Source organism: Protopterus annectens, chromosome 6.part0, assembly GCF_019279795.1.
Source record: "Protopterus annectens isolate FY-2018-M chromosome 6.part0, PAN1.0, whole genome shotgun sequence".
Taxonomy (NCBI): Eukaryota; Metazoa; Chordata; order Ceratodontiformes; family Protopteridae; genus Protopterus; species Protopterus annectens.
Genome location: NC_056737.1, coordinates 928,049,438 through 928,066,931, shown reverse-complemented (window position 1 = coordinate 928,066,931; position 17,494 = coordinate 928,049,438). Strand labels below are relative to the sequence as shown.

General features: G+C 38.4%; 1 protein-coding gene across 1 annotated transcript in view; it reads right to left on the bottom strand.

The window, feature by feature from the left end:
* Positions 1 to 17,494, bottom strand: part of UNC79 (unc-79 homolog, NALCN channel complex subunit) — a 1,772,232-nt gene that overhangs the window by 1,329,665 nt on the left and 425,073 nt on the right. The gene's annotated exons all lie outside the window — the stretch shown is intronic.

The following is a 17,494-nucleotide window of genomic DNA, read 5'->3' as shown; positions in this document are numbered from 1 at the left end:
TTGAGGCATGACATGGCTTACAGGATTTCTGTAAAGTGACTGACTTTTAATTGCTATATCATGGGCTTTCTGATAAAATTAAGTTACAATGTGATACTACAAAGAAATTATTATATCACTTGAACCAAAACTCTTCAGCACAGCCTCGTCTTTATAGTAGCAGCAGTCATTAGATCACAATCCTTAAAGGAGACTTTATAAGTCACTAATACTGTAAATAATAGGCAACTTAACAATATTTTAGGAGTTAACATTCAAGCTTGATAAAGGGTATCCAGAGTATTTTTGTTCATCCAGTTATAGGCTTACATATACTGCCAAGCCATTCTGTTTTTAACTACTTAGTTGTTGAGACATTTATTGAGCTATAAAATTATGACATTTACCAAATTAAGTGTATGGACTAATATAAGTTTCTGTGTGGAGTCTGCATGTCCTCCCCACGGTCGAGTGGCCTCTGAAAGACATGCGTGAATGAGAGTGCCTTCTCTGAAGGTTGGGTATCGGGCTGGCAACTCGGCACCATAAAAATCATTAGCGAACCAGAGTTCCGCTGTGGTGACGCCTAACCGGGAAAAGCCGAAAAGACCAACAACAACTAAGATTAGTACTTGTTAGCTGTGCCAGCCAGATTTCAGCTACCACTGGCAAGTGTGTTGTCCATCATGTAAGGTTTAAGAGCTTTAAGCTGAAGGATTGCTTCTAATAGCTTGTATATGACACGTCTTTCAAAATTATTTATGAAAACAATGAGCATTCTATAGCAGACACCTAAATATGTCACTTGACTTATTCAAGACAAATATCTGTAGACATCACTAGAGCTGCATTAGCCTTTTAAACCTAGCAGTTTGCTTGTGCCCATTGATATAGTTCTGCATATTTTGGTTTGCATTTCTTCTATGCTTGATATCCAAACCTGTCAAAACCTTGACATATTTCTAGTATACTAGAGCCTTTCTTACTTATGAATTTTATCAGAACCCAAATGTGGGTACATGATTACATACTGATCCAATCATGACTAAATCCATTAATACTTTTATTTGATGCATTTGTTTACTGGGTAAACCCACTGGACAAATGCATCCCCTTTCAGGAGTGACCCAGTACTATTATCTAGTTAACTGACTTACTCAGAGTTGCACAGTGGGCATATGGTGGTGGATGAAACCAAACCCTGTAGTATGGGTACAGGACACAGCTCATTAACAACTCAGAGCATTAATCCACTGGACTATTATATAGGGTCTATATTATAACAACGAATGATCAAATGATTGAACGTTGTTATATCAAACTCAAAAGTTCGAATTCACAAGACATTGAACAACCAGAACAGTGATTTTTTCCCAGGGAAAAAAAATCGCTGTTCCCAAAAAAAAAAAAAAAGACAATAAAACATTGCTGTTCCCCCCACACCCCTCCCTACTTAAATATATCAACTCTGAAATCGCACTACAGTGCCAAAAATGGAAAAGTGATGGAAGCGGCCAAGTGACTTCTTTCCCGGGGAAAGAATTTGCTTATATGCTGCTTCATCATTTTGCCTTTTCGACATTTCAAGTTTGATCAAGTCGCATTCTACAAAATGCATCTTTGGTCATCTGATAAGAATCCCATTAGATATACTAGGTGTTATCAGCATCCAGTCAAAGGAACTCTGTCTCCAAAACTGAAATAAATTAGTCCTAGTAAGAATTTAATAACTGATGGAAATTATTAAGTGATATGTCAGAGTAACTACAGTCACCACTCATTTGATTTCAATCCAAATTTGCATCCCCTAACTCAATTAGGACAGAGGTCAAAGACTCTGACTGAGTTGCTTCCTGTGATAAAGGTACAATGTTTGAATTTTTCCACTTTCACTTCCATAATGTATGACCCTGAGCAAGTCACATAACCAGGAAGTACTCTGGGACAATTGAGAAACTGGGTAAGACTCCTTAAAGGAAAGCCCATTCTCTTCTGCAGTTTAACTCAACCCTTAGCTTACTTTACTTCACAGAATATTGCTCCACTATTGTTTAGGTATCAGAAACCTGTTTATACTTTATAAAACTTTCATTTCTTTGTCTTGAAATCAAAGTAAGGGAAAGCTTATCCACTTTTTTAAGTTTAACATCTCACATAGTTTGACAGACAAAATTGTCACAACTTGCATAAAACAGCACAGACACAGGGGAAAGCTGTAGTTCTCTCTGTCAGGTACTGCACTGTCTTACCTAGGCAACTAGCCCTACTGATGTTAACAGGTCAGCACATGCTATAAAAAAAGACAGTGTGCTGTGTAACTGTTTTCCACTATCTTTATTGCAGAAAGGAAAAAAAACTGTTATCAGTGCACCTAGATGATATGGTTACCTCCTGTCTCTCATTCTGCACAGCAGTACTGATTTGGCCAGGTCTGTCCTCCACATGGGGAATATAAATAGCAAATGTCTTGATATTTACAAGAAAAAAATATTTTCTGACTTTTATCTAAATGTCAATGAAAGCTTTGCTACTAGATCTAAGTCATAACCACAATGAAGGAGAAAAAGGTGCAATTGCAGCTTAGAAAACAGTTATCCACACCTCAATGGAACCCCAGAAGACAGGAAACAATAGATGGGCTTAACACAGTTTTAATGCAGTAAGAAAGCACAACACATAAATGATACTCCTTGAAAATACGTTTTCATCCTCAGCTTCATCAGACACAACTAACAAACTAAATTAAATGCCTTAAATACTTCAATTAAATACAAATTCACCAATAAAAACAGTGTATCACTAAAATTAACATCATAGGCTTTACCCACAATCCTTTTCACCTTCACTAACATAAATAACTTAATTTACAGCAACAATTCTACACTTCAAAAGTTCTTTTTACTACAATTCATAATGTAAACTAAACCCTGTAACTGCTTGCAACAATAAATGTTAAAACAATATCTCTCCTTAAGGGTAATAAATCATATAGAGACTTGATATATAAGTTTATAAAATTCAAAAAATGCTATTCATACGCCCTCTACTGGCTCTAAAACTCACCTACTTCACATTTAAAATAATAACAAAATTTCACTATGCAGGGACTCATCACAATCTAATGCCACATTTGTATACTTTTTTGTAAATGTTATAATCTTGTAGATCTAAGTCATCTTACTATCATAAAAAGTAGTATAAACAAACAACATTGCACATCTGTGGGGTAGCAAGGGTGAGGCAAAGGGGGCAGATACCACAGGTGCAAAGTTTTAGAGGATGCAAATGAAAGTTCTTGCATTTCTTGTTTCTGTACTAAAATGCTGGCACAGAAAGGCACTTCAAGAACTGGAGGGTGGAATCCACAGGAAGCCAAATGATATCAGTCGGCTTTTCTGCTGTACAAGCTGAAGTCATTTTGTGATCTTCACTTAGGTCTGGGGGGAGGGCTCATGGATTTGATTGCTGTAGGAAGCTGAATAGTATAAACCAAAGTCCTGAGTGGGTAGGGTGCATAACTCTAACTTTCCTATAGCAATAAACCAGGACTAAACCTAAAATAAGGGCAGGACAACTAGAATAAATGTTGAGAAAAATATGAAGCAAACCTCAAAACAAAGAGCAATCCCCAAAAACACAACTATGAATCTAACAAAATGAGGAGATGGCAAGTAGGTCCCATTTCTGTGACCCAGAGGTTGACAAACCATTTAACTTGGATTAAATGGTTTGTCAACCCTTGGGTCACAGAAGTGTTGTTCTTCTTGGGTTTGACTTGCTATCTCCTTGTTTTGTTGGTTTTATGAAGCATACCTCTCAGTTGTCCAAATTTTTGCAGACTGTCCACATTTTTGGTTCATATTTTTGGCATGTTCCAAATAAAATTTATGATTTTCTGGCAAATCACTGAGGACTGAAGTCACAAAATAATGACATGCATTTCAGTTTCAGACTTCACATCCTTTAGAAAATGCACATTAATTCAAATCCTATTATCCTAGCAACTTTATAAGTTTATAGAGCAATGTGTCCATATTTGTAGGCATTTGTCCCCCATTACTTTAGGCTTTTTCCAGATTTTTTGTGCTTAGAGATTGACAGGTATGATGTGTAAGTCGTTATTTAATAACCTCAATCTTCAGTAATTTCCCAGAAAACCACACATTTTATGATGAACAGACCCAAAATTTGAGGCAAATGTTTAGACATTCAGAAAATATCTGGGCAGTTGAGAGATATGGTGGGGAGCTATTTAAGTGAGTGGCAGTGGGTGCTAGATGAGCCAGTTATGACTCTATTGTATATCAGAGAGTCTTTATTTTTGATAGTAAGATAAAATATTTTGTTTTCATTTGATGATGAAAGCTCAAGTTTCAGTAAGAACAACATACTTTGGACATGTAAAGATATGGCAACCCTAACAGATGATCACAGATTTTGTATAGTGATCCATTTGCAATTGATATTTTCTGTAACTGCAACAGCTTTATAGAACGTGGTGCTAATCTTACACACAAAACTGCTAATTTGCCATGATCAAGGATTATGGCTTTGATGAAGTATTAACATGTTTCAATATAACAAATCAAGGGGTAGCAAGGCAACAGAAGGGGGTATGAAGGCATCTGTGCCTCAGTTTAAAAAATCTCCTAACACAAATTCAATAATAGTTGTACTTTTTGTAATGTGTTTGTAAAATAAATTTAAGCAAAAATAGCAAGCACAGTAGTACATTTCTCAAGCATTCAGGATAACAAAATAAATATTTCTACTGTTGCAAACTAGTGACTAGCAGTACAAGTTCTTTGAAGTGTTGATCAACACCTCTTAGGTAGCAATGCCAGCTTTGACACCCAGGAAGAGTTTGGGAGGGTCTGTCAGTGTTCATAGAGTATGTACAATATGGCAATTCTTGCAAAAGCCTGCAGTTTAGCTACTTGCCTTGGCTGGAGCTGTAAAATTGCTCTAAATGGCATAAAACAGGTGCTGAGAGAAATGTATAGGATGGTTATTCAGGAATAAAATACAGGCACTCCTGCCATAGAATATGTGTAAGATGCCTGTGACCAAAACTGCTGCCATTGCATCTCAATGGACTAGGCAAACAACTCATAAAAGGGAGTTGAAATGAATTTTGGGAAGGAGAAAATAAAGCACCAAAACAAGATCACATTAATATGTCAGGCCCTGTGGCTGACATTTTGAGGGATAGCATGTTAAAATTTTCTAAGAAGCACTAAGGATGAATTTAGTGCATTAAAATAGCTCTTTTCCTTGAAACACATTGGTAAATCCCAAATCTGGACTGCCTGAGTATTGGAAATCCCAGTATTTGCCAGCACACTAATTTGCTGTATTTCTCTCATAATTACTGCTTATAATATTACGTGCTTTATTGACTGTTCTGAACCTGTAATCTTTTTTACTATGACATCTATATAGATGCAGTAGAAAAGTAGAATGAAATTACTGCAAAGACCAGAAATGACATTTAAAAAACATGACTATAATTCCCATAATTAATCTTATGAAAATGGAATTTTTTTTTGAGAACCATAAATTGGTATTCTTCATGATTTCCTTACCACTGCTAAACATTAATTTAGTCCTTGCAAATTATATAAATCCATGATGGGCTGACATCCTGACAAACATGGGTTCTCTGCCTTATAAACACAGCCTGATTGGATAAACTGTGGCACTCCAATAACCCTGACTAGGATACAGCATATACTGGAAAATGCATAGATTAATTACATGACACAAATTTTGAGGACAAACTAATGCAGTCAAAAAATACATTGTGTTAAGTACCTGTCACATAATCTGCTGTTGTTGATGTGGCAATATTGAGAAGGAACTACAAAGTTTAAGTTGTGCAAGGCAGAAGGATTTTCTAACCATCACAGAGACATGTTTATCAAAGGGAAGTCTGTCATTAGCATATATACCCAAGTATTTGATGACTATATCAGACTGAAGTAGAACATTATATATATATATATATATATATATATATATATATATATATATATATATATATGTGTGTGTGTGTGTGTGTGTGTATGGTAAGTGATAGTGATGATGCATTTACCAAACCAAACTCTGGTTCAGCCCTTGTGGGAGAATTTGAATATCAGAATGAAATTTGATAACCACCCCCATTTTGCACCCATCAGCAACTTGGTTAATGAAAGTCCATCTATATCAGCTTTGATACCACCAGAAAAATATAAGTCAAAGAAGAGGGGGGCCCAGGACAGAGCCATTTGGGACACTGTGATGACACTTTTCAATCAAGAGCAAATACATTTGACCTTAATAGTATGTGTTCCGTGGCTAATGATAAGTTGAGAGACTTCCAATTATCAATAATCCCAGCATGTGGAGAGGGTAGTTTTAAAGATGTTGATAAGGTTTCAGTAGACAGAATGGACTGTGTACCCATTATTCATGGTCTCAGTAACCTTAGCAAAGAACTCAACCAGGCTAAGCAGGCAGGATCTGCTCTTCTACAAAGCCAGACTTGTGACTTAGGAATACCCTGGCGGTAAGAATATCCAAGAGGTTTAAGTATGAAAATCCTATAAGGAAATATGGAGTATTTACATGCCAAGAACTTCTGACAGAATCTGAAATATTAAGTATAGAAACTCTGAATATCATTACATATAAAGACGGGTTCTTATACCATAGTCAAACTTTTACAACTTTTACAAGTTAATAGCCTCACATCAGGCTTTGTGCCCACTGAATGGCACACAGCAACAGTTATTCCACACCACAAAGGGGGAGCCACCACTGATCCCGGGAACTATCGACCTATTAGCCTGATGAGCCTGGTCTGCAAGGGCATGGAATGTATCATCATGGAACTCATAAACAAAGACATTGGTAACCTCCAAACTCTGGATCCCACCCAGTTCGGGTTTGTGAAAGGCAGATCATGCCTCCTGAACCTGATCGACTTCTTTGAGGCAGTCACCAAAGCCGTAGATGAGGTTAAGGTGGTTCACACAGCCTATCTTGACCTCGCTAAGGCTTTCAACACCATCCCCCATTCTGGAATTATAGCTAAACTCACTAAACTAGGTATAAATCCCTATGTCACAAGATGGGTTGCCAACTGGCTCACTGACAGAACCCACACTGTAAAAGTTGCAGACTCCAAATCTGACCTCAAAGCAGTGACAAGTGGAGTACCACAGGGTTCCATCCTGGGACCTCTCCTGTTTGGTATCTACTTCTCTGAAGTACAGGCTAATACAGAAGGCCTCTGGCTAACAAAGTTCACAGATGACTGCAAACTAGGAGCCATAGTCAAGCCCCCAAATGATGTGAACATCCTACAGAAGGGCCTCGCTGAGACAGATGCCTGGTGTCAGAGCCATGGCCTCAAGCTCAATGCCAAAAAGTGCAGTGTCATCCCCTATGGTAAAAACTCTGTGCCCATGAGCTGCCACATAGGCAGCAATCTACTTAACACCGAATGTGTGATAAGAGACCTTGGGACGCATATGGACAGTAGTCTCTCCTTTGATAGTCACATCACCACAGTGGTTAGGAAGTCCTTCTATGTGGCACACCTCATCATAAAAGGGTTCTCATCCAGGAAAAAAGAGGTCATTTTTCCCCTCTACTCGACACTCATTAGACTCATTATAGAGTACAATGCCCCTTTGGAATGTACCTCACAAGAAATCTGCAGCAGCTGGAAAGGCCACAGAAGTACCTCACAAAGAGGATTACTGGCCTCAAACAAATGCCCTACACTGACCGCCTCAAAAAACTCCTGCTTTACTCCGTAGCATATCGCCTACTCCGAAGTGATCCCTGCCTAACATATAAAGCTATGTCAAACCCAGAGCTGTTGGACATGCTACACCTAAAGAAATCCCAATCCCTCCGAGCTACACGCTCTAGGGACCTAAACCTTGTCACCACAATAAACAGGACATGCTGGAGGGATAGATTCCTGTCCCAGAGACTTCCCAGACTCTGGAACAGGCTACCCATCTATGTCAAGCAAAGTTCTTCATTAGCACTTTTCAAGAAAAATCTTGATGAGTGGATGGGAAATAGGAAATACACCCCAGGGATCACTTCTGTGTCTCTGCTCGACAGTGGCACAGGAAAATAACTTTCTTGGGTGGCATAAGCCAGGGAACCTTGTTGGCTAGGCTTATGTAGGCCCTTGGGCTGATAGCCTAGTACCTACCTATGAACAAGTTTGAATCCCATATGGTCGAGGCCATACATTCGAACTTGTAAATGTTTGTGCATTTGAATGGAAATCTCTGTAAGTGGAGCTTTCCATTCACTTTGATGTGGTGCGATCTCGGAGTTGGTATATTTAAGGTGTGGGGGGAGTGGGGGGTACAGGGAGGCTTGCCCCCTGCTTATAACAAGTTATCATTTTGTCCGTTATGTAGTTATTCTTTTTTACATAGTCAAAGTTTTGTAACTTCGAACATAATGGTTCAACCATTAGGTGTTTGGAGTTACGGAACTTCGACCATGTAATATAGACCCTATAAAGACTACTTAACACACTTAGGCTGACCTTTTCCTTCTTACTGAATAAGTTCAGTTTTCAAGCTAACCAATCACCAGTTACCCCTTACTACTCTAAAAATTATTTCCATCCCACACATTTTTACATTTCCATAATGCTTTAATTCTGCATCCTCTGCAAGAATCATGCCCCACAAATACACCACCTCTTCCAATAAAATAACCTTTGTGTGTCTATAAGTCCTCCACCCTAACTTTCACCCTAAAATTTTAAATTAGACCATTTATCACCTGTATAACAAGTGGATCAATTTCCCTGAACTCATCTATGAGCTATGCTGCAATACATTTGTTTATGACAAATATTTTTTGACTCCAGACAAGTATTTTCGCATGAGCTGATGCTTCTTTCTTTGTTTAAAATACTCTATCTGTTATAATTTTCTTCAGCTTTGTTTAGCAATTGTAAGGTTGACATCATTCGATTATTCATACATTACTAAAAAATCAAACAGATTCCATTTTCAGAAATCTCCTGCACTATATCTATGATTTTTTTTTTATTACATTAACATCCACAAGAGATGATAAACTCTTTTGAAAAGCATAACAGCCACACAGATAATGATGACTAGTCAGAAACACTGCTACTTTTCTTAGAATAAACGTATAAATGTTAAGCCAAATGCTCTTGTATTGCTGAGTCATGAGGAGCATTAAAGGTGCTAGAACTTTAAATTAGTGTTCATTTTTTCCCACTCCACATATGCACATCTGCCTGTGCCTATCGGTTGTGTGGTCCATACTGCAGCTGCATATAGGAGATTTTGTCACTTTGTGGTTATACACTGAACAGTGTGCTGTGGGACACGTTGCACAATGTTGTCATATTGTTGAGACAGTCATACATGGGCCTGAGTCACAACAGTAAGTTTTACACCTAGTAAAAAAGACTGGACAGAATCTCTTTATATATATATATATATATATATATATATATATATATATATATATATGCAGTATTTGTTGTTTTTGAGGACAAGAAAGTGACACAGATCATGTGCTGTCCATTAGACGTAGTTCTGTGTGCTGAATGGCAAAGCCACACACAGAAGCAGAAAATATAATGGGAGCCTATCAGTATGTGACAGAGCATACTGCCCTATCATTACATTGGAGTCTGATTGCCATGAGTCTGTCACTAATTCCCTCACTGCCTTCTGAAGCCTCTCTCTCACCACAATATCCACACCATTTCTAGCCTGCCCTCCTCCTTTGTAGTAGACTCTGTATCTCAAGCCATGTGGAATCCCTGCAGCCCTTCCATCTTGTATCTTGGATACACAGGATGTCCAGCCTCCTCTGTATCATCATATCATCCACTTCCAAGCTGCATCCTGTCATTGAACCTACATTACATGTAGAAGGTTTTATATCCAGATTTTTGCTCAACAGAGCTATCCCAAGTAACCCAGGCTGGGCAACTAGACACCGGCCAGCCAGTAGATTATTGGACCAGGGTTGCTGGGCTTTATGGTGGGCACATACTAACCAATAGGGGCACATACACCCCTCCCACAGTTATCATGGTTTCCTGGCATAGGTCAGAGTAGGCTGGATCCTCAATCCATTTATCACTGGTAAACACTTATGCCTATTTGGTAACATTAGTCAACATGGCCGAATCACCTAGAGCCATAGTTTACACCACTGAGTGGCTAGCCTTACCATGGCGTGCAGTCTGTGATCCTTATTCTCCTATAGCTAGGATACTGCACACCACAGTATATGCCCAAAGTGGTTAGTCTGTACAACTCTTCCTCTATAGGGCATTATGTACAGTCTGTGTTCCTGCCCACAGCCACATTCATTGGTGAGTGTGAGATGGAAACACTCAGCATGTTTTTCGGAGGTGGGAAGTGGGTGGAACCCCACAGAGACATTGAAAGAACATGCAAACTCCAAACAGGAATTGGTCAGAGGTCAGGCTTGAACCTTGTACCTTGTGCATGGGAGGCAAAGACCTTATCTTTTATGCCAACAGGCTACTGGATGACTATTAATACATTAGTGGTGCTAGATGGAACAGAAGTGTGGAACAACATTATTACATTACAGTACATTTACCTTTGACATATACTGACTCACTTTATGTGCAGAACATGGGTTGTATGTCTCTTTGTTTATGTATATATGTTGGATTAGGCTGTGCCATACAGGGTGACCAATGCAGTATGCAGAAGATGAAACAGGTGTACACTGTGTGCAGCTGTTTACTCATGCTGTAATAATAAGCCACATTCTGTGCACCTGCTAATCTCCACTACTAGAGTTTGCCATATGTGATGAGATGCTGCAGTGTCCTAGCCCGTGGTCTTAAAGACAGAGACACTTCTTGAACCAACACACATGGAATTATGGGATAGTCCTGTGAGACACAGTACTACATGGTTCACATGGCATCAGTTATGTTTCACCAACGAATAACATCTGTCAAGCTTAAGACTACTAGTTTCCAAGAATCGTAACTGCTGGTAACTCTGTATTGGTATTTTCTATTTCCCCAACAACACACACACACACACACACACACACACACACACGTAGTCAAAAATCCCAATGCACAAAATTTTGAACAGCAGAAAATGAAAGATCAAAAGGTCAACAAACCAAACATTAATCACACATGCACTAAGAAAGAACCTTGGCACATGCAACTTTAAAACATCACGTTTTGCAGGTGGGCAAGTCACCCTGCACCCCCAAGTGGCGGGCTTCACCCTCCACCCCCCTTCCAAATTATATATATTAACTCCGATTTTTGATCTCTCATACCTGTTGAGCATCTGCATGTATTGACTGAATGCAGTCAATAAAACAGATATCAACAAACCTGCATTTAAACCAAATGCAGGGCACCTATCTACATATACATACACACATACCACATACATGTATGCATGTGTATATAATATATATATATATATATATATATATATATATATATATATATATATATATATATATAGACACACACATAAAACACATGCACCTATGAACGGTTGTAGAGGCTCAGCATATCTTTGGGAGGTTCATTGAAACCAAAAACCCTAATAAAGATCACCTTGGGTACCTTCACACTGAAATAAAATAAAAATTACACAACAATGAATAAACATTTACCAACTGGGAGGGAATTAGTTGAGATGTGCATTGCTGAAAGGGAACTTACACAACAATTACAGAGTACAGTTGTGAGGTACCACAATAAGAAACTCATTAGATTGTGTCTAGGAATAGTACATGTAATAACACATTCATTAGGCCTCCAGTGAGACAAAGTAGTGCCATATTATACACATGCAGATGAATCCTTTAAAGCTATCTAGTTAGGTCAGTTTGATAATGCTTGATTATTGACATGAAACAGTGAACCAGTTAGTGTCCATAAAACATCATCACACAAAATTCTCTTTTAAAAGGAATAAGCAGGCTAAACTTTAATTCTTTCTAGTCAGGATAACTATTTAGTTCTGGTGACAGTGAGTGCTATCAGATCTCCCAAGAGCACCTATACCTGTTTTCAGACTTGATTTATCCCCTCACATGGGGCATCTGGTTTTGATGGTATATTCTTATTTTCCGGATTAATTTACCCAGTTACACAATTTGTCTGAAGCCCCTCTCCCTTCACACATAATTTTGAAGTTTGTTTTCAGGCTTGATTTATCCCCTCACATGGTGCATCTGTTTTTGATGGTATATTCTTACTTTCAGGCTTGATTTACCCCTTCACACGACTTTTCTGAAGCCCCTCCTCCTTCATACATGATTTTGAAGTTGTTTAGTACACAGAAAACCAGACTGCCTGCCCAACATATTGGTGGCATCAACAATTTAAAGAGGGCACACATGTTGTTTCTCCATTTCTCACAAGAAAAAATAAACAACTGTACAAGGTAAATGTTTGCATTCACTAAAGTCTGTAGCTTTTACACTGGGTTCTAGATAAAATTTTTGCATCATATTTTGTCACTCTCAGTCTTTAAATTTGTGTTTCTGAAAAGCGTCTTACTATTCTACTTGAAGTGGGAAGAGTCGTGTGCTATTCAGGATTTAAATTGTATGCTAATTAGGTGTCCAGATTTGCAGCCAGACATATCTATTTTTATGAGCCTTTCCACTGTCTGCAAGATAAAAGCTATGAGAGCTATACTGACACCATGGTGATGCTCAAATCATTCAGAAGGCTTTTTCACTCACATTGTCGGAGGGTGTAGTGGGTCTTAAGGTGATTGTACCGCTATTTTCTGATCTGAAGGAATAGGACTGTTTGACAATCTTAAGAGGAAGCATTTGTCTAAGAGACTGTGGGTTAAAACTAATAAAACATAAGCAGTTTCTTCATTGCTTGAGAGCCAATTTATTTATTTTTATTTATTTCATTTATGTTTGTTGACTGGAGTAGTGAACTAGTCCATACTTGTCCCGTTAGTCCCTGAAGTGCATGCTTACAGTGTAGCAGGCATATCAGCTTCAGCTGAGATCATTTTGCTGACACTATGGTAAGCATGAGGTTAGTAGCTGTTCCAGATTGGAAAGTTATGACTCGGGGTAACTAGGAATAAGGTAGAAAATTAGGAATTAACCTAACCAAACTGATAGACAACTTAACTCTTTCTACATGCCTCATTTTTTTTTGAAGGGGGGCATAATATTAACCAGGAAGAGTATGAAACCAGCCCATTTTTGTGACCCAAACAGGAAGTATCACAACAGGAGACTAGGCCGTTGACCTGCCAAGGTGGCAACTAAATGAATGTAGTTGTGATATTGGTTCTTTCCACACTGAGGTTTAGGGGGTAAAAATGTATGGTCTCTGCCACTTTGGGGAGAATGGCATTAATGGGAGGTACACAAGATTCTATTTGAGATGATGGGCCTGATGATTGACTCACGTGACTGACAGCACTGATGAGGCTATAGTGATAACCCTGCTAGCAGTGCTGTTTGTGTCGTTTGCCTCCTTGTCCCACTCAAGCTGAAAGCACTTGATTGGCAGACCACAGACAATATAACTTAATCATGGTACTAAATTTGCAATACTCAGTGTCACAAGCATATTAAATGTGAAAAAATTACTTCTGATGAAAATGAAATGCAAAAAAACTGCTTTTCTTGTTAAGTGGAAAAGATTTTTTCACTTTTAAGCTTCTTTTTATTCTCATCTCTAGGCAATTGCTGTTCAGTCTGGCAACAGGCAAAAATGTTGCACCGAGTTAATGGACAAGTGATGCTGAATCTCCTGACACTGTAGTTTAAAGGGAAGAAAGGGGGGGCTCTGTTACTAGAGGGAAGAATATCATCAGTGGAGGGTATAACAAAGCCTAGTTTTGAGGATAGGTCTAGCTCCAAACAGCTCTTTTCTGGCTGAAGCAGGTGTAACAGGTACCCAAAACTAAATACCAGTGAAGACTGGTGATTGGTGAAAATAAAGAAAGTGTACCTTCTTCTAAATCATGGAGTGTTCTCAAATACTTTTAATATGTCCCTGTACATTGCTGATATAACACAAATAGGAAACTGTCTCCTTTGTTGGTTTTTGGATTCCAGGTGATTTTTTTTTTTTTGATTCTGGATGGTAGGAACAGAGAACCAAAAGACAGTAAGTTAACGTATGGAGTTTGTCAAAAACCAAGGAAGGATGCCCTGGTGGAGGCCAGACCATGAGATGCTGCCATTATTAATGACTTGCTAGAATACTGAGCTCCTAAAATGATGGTGGGGGGCACAAAGCTAGTGTATATCTGATGCTGCCCCCCTCAACTGTGAGGCTAATGGGAGCAATGGAATGATCAAAGGCATGGATATGGCAGACACGTATGGGCTCAAAATATGAATTTGATATGAATGAGACAGAGAACCAGTCGTTGATGTCTTGTTCCCTTTGGCAGGGCTATTCCAACTAAGAATAAATAAATGTCAATTAATGTCATTGTGAGTAATAAACTGACATGAGTGATTGGGCATAGAAGGTTGGAAGTTTGGGTCAATTTAAACATAATTTGATGGTTAAAAGATATGACATGGAGGCAAGAAGCCATGGACATTTAATAAACTATGAATCACTAAGTGGCTAAGGGATAATTGCTCAGTGATCTGTTCTGTTAAACTGGCATTCTCACCTGAAACCAAGGCACTGAAGAAGGGATGAGTATGCGCCCTCTGACTGAATGCAACTTTGTCATCCATGAATGACAAACTAATTTGGTTAAGTATGAATAAATATAATTTACTGTTCCTACCTGATGTAATTATGTCTGTATGTGTTGTGTTATTATTAAAGTCTTGGTATTTCTATAAACCTTGGATTAAGACAGTGTAAAACTAATCTCATTAGAGCTAAATGTAGACATTTTAATGTAGAGGAAAAATAGAATTGCTGTATCACCCATTACGAATGCAAGAGACATTTTAATCAGAGAAGGTCTTCAAAAACAGGATATGATGAGAAGTCTGCTGCCTATGGGAAAGATCTGGTCTGGTTTGGGGAATGTCCTTTCTTAGTCCTAAAAATGTTTAAAAAGAAAGTATTTGATTTGTAAGGAAATGTATTCACTGCAGGATAACAAGCTTTTAGCTTGTTAAATTAGCTTTTAGCTTGTTAAATTGATGTCCCAAAATAAAATTACAATGTTCACTTCAAGGTTTGTCAGTGAACTTGCTAACCCATGTAGATGCAGCAAATTATTTAAAAATGTTATCCAATGAGAGATGATTGTATCTGCAGTATGGACATGTGTGACTTTTGATGGACATAAGAAACTACTGAGGTGTGGATTTACCAGTACAATAAGGTCCTCTTACGCAGGTGGTTAGAGACAGGATATTATGTGCATTAGTGCCAAGAAATGTCCAGATTGCATATTTTGGGCATGCTTAAGATGAGGAAATCAGAGTTGCATTTTCAAGGGTGTCATTTCTTGAAGAAGTATACAATGCCCAGTCTATCTTCATCAGAGTGATGCTCAGGGTTAGGATTATTGCTCATTAGTCTGTCAGCTTTGATGAGGGATTCATTTTGATTTGATGGGAACTGGAACTTGTTTTTCCCTTCTGCAGAGTCCTCTTTGTGCTCTCAAGTACACAAGACAATGTGCAGAAAAGTATGCTGCAAATTTTTATAAACAAATGATCTGTGCAGATGGCCACTGGGTCTCGATCTGTGATGCAATTGTGCATTTTTTATTTTCGTTCCTATAAAATATACTCTAGACAAGATACTATTAGAGGAGCATTCCTCACTGACTGAGGAGTTTAGACACCTCTAGCTACATATAACCAGATTCAGTACTCCTGCCTATGGCAGGATGTCATAATGAGTAGTACTGCAGGAAACCAGAATTTGTGGGCTGGATGAAGTGGGTGGTCCCCATGGTGCTGACAGCAATTTCCCCAACATAAATCTAGACATCTCCTTTTACAGCAATGATTTCAAGGTGATATTGTTAGGTTTAATGACAGACTATACATTTCTCAAGTAGAAGAATAAAAAGGAGAAACTAGAATCCTGTGATTTTATTTTAACAGATTCATTTGCTCAAAATTCAACCCATCAAGGATTGGAGTTCCTCCACAGAAAATCACTGTCAGTGAGTTGTGTCAGCAGTGATACTTTTTTTTTTTGGGGGGGGGGGATTTCCTACTTGTTTGATTTGTCAAAATCCTGGAGTGGTTATATACATGTCCAGGGCACATAGGGGCTTGTCCCCCCACATTGGGGGACCAGAGGGCTTGTCTCATTGAAAAAACACTTTTAGAAAATTGTTTTCTTGGCCATTTTTACAGGGAATGTAGTTCAGAGATTCAGATTTTGACATGTTTTAGCTTTGTCCACTCATAGTGGAATCAGCAGACATACACATTTGTTTATCCGACATGCAGTGCAACTTTGTTCCTCTTTACTACTGTTGATAAATTTGATCACATAAAGAACATTTGGCAAAGCTGAGAGACCATTTCATTTTTAAAGCATGACCAAACTTAAATTCCCCATTAGTCTTATGTATGGCCTGTCTAACCTTCATCAGGAGTATAGGGGCAGTTTAAGGGGAAACTGGGATGGCATTTCTTTTCTTTGTCAAGAAGTGTAACACAAGGTTGTCTTTGCTTACTTTTTATCTGTCCTATATTTGAACTACAGTCTAATGAAGTTTATGTGTCTGACTGCTGAAAGTGCTCACTGTAGTTTTATCATATTTTATTAGTAATTAAGTCAGCCATTTGACATTTTTGCTGTTTTACTTGGAAACGTATCAAGTGGATGAAGGAGAAGAGATGGAATGCTCTATTCCCGAAGGAGAATAATCAAATGTAAGCAGTGAGGCAAGCTATCTGAATGCCCAGATCCCTGAATCAGCATATGCTACCAAATCATCAAATCAGTAAAGGGAAACTGCAATATGCCATAGCTTATGTACATAAATCAATGAAGTTGCCATAGAGTCATGTCAGACTTGTAGTGAGTAATGGTAGACCAGGAAAGAGATTAAGAAAGTGGTAGTGGAAAGCACAATATCATGTGTGTGCCAGGAGCAGTAGGAAGAATGTATGGTTATATGACAAGCCAGAGGAGGAAGCAACTGTTCCATATAGAGAGCTACTTTTACAACCAATAAAACAGGTTAAGATAATTTTGTACTGGGTCTGCCATGTGAAGACATCAGATTGGTGCAAAGGTTAGGTAATAACTCCAGGAGAGAGAGAGGTGAGATACTACAATTTTCAACTACTCACCACCATCTACCTGATGCAGGAGAAGCTGCAACCTTTATTATAATGTCTGACATCTGAAGTAGGACACTCAACAATCCATTCCATGAATGAGATCTGTGATCCTCACAATGGTGGAATAGCTCCACAACTGCCATCAACAAGAGCTTTAGTAAGGTGCAACCACAGACTCCATAGAACACAAGCTAAACTATGGCAGGAAAGAATA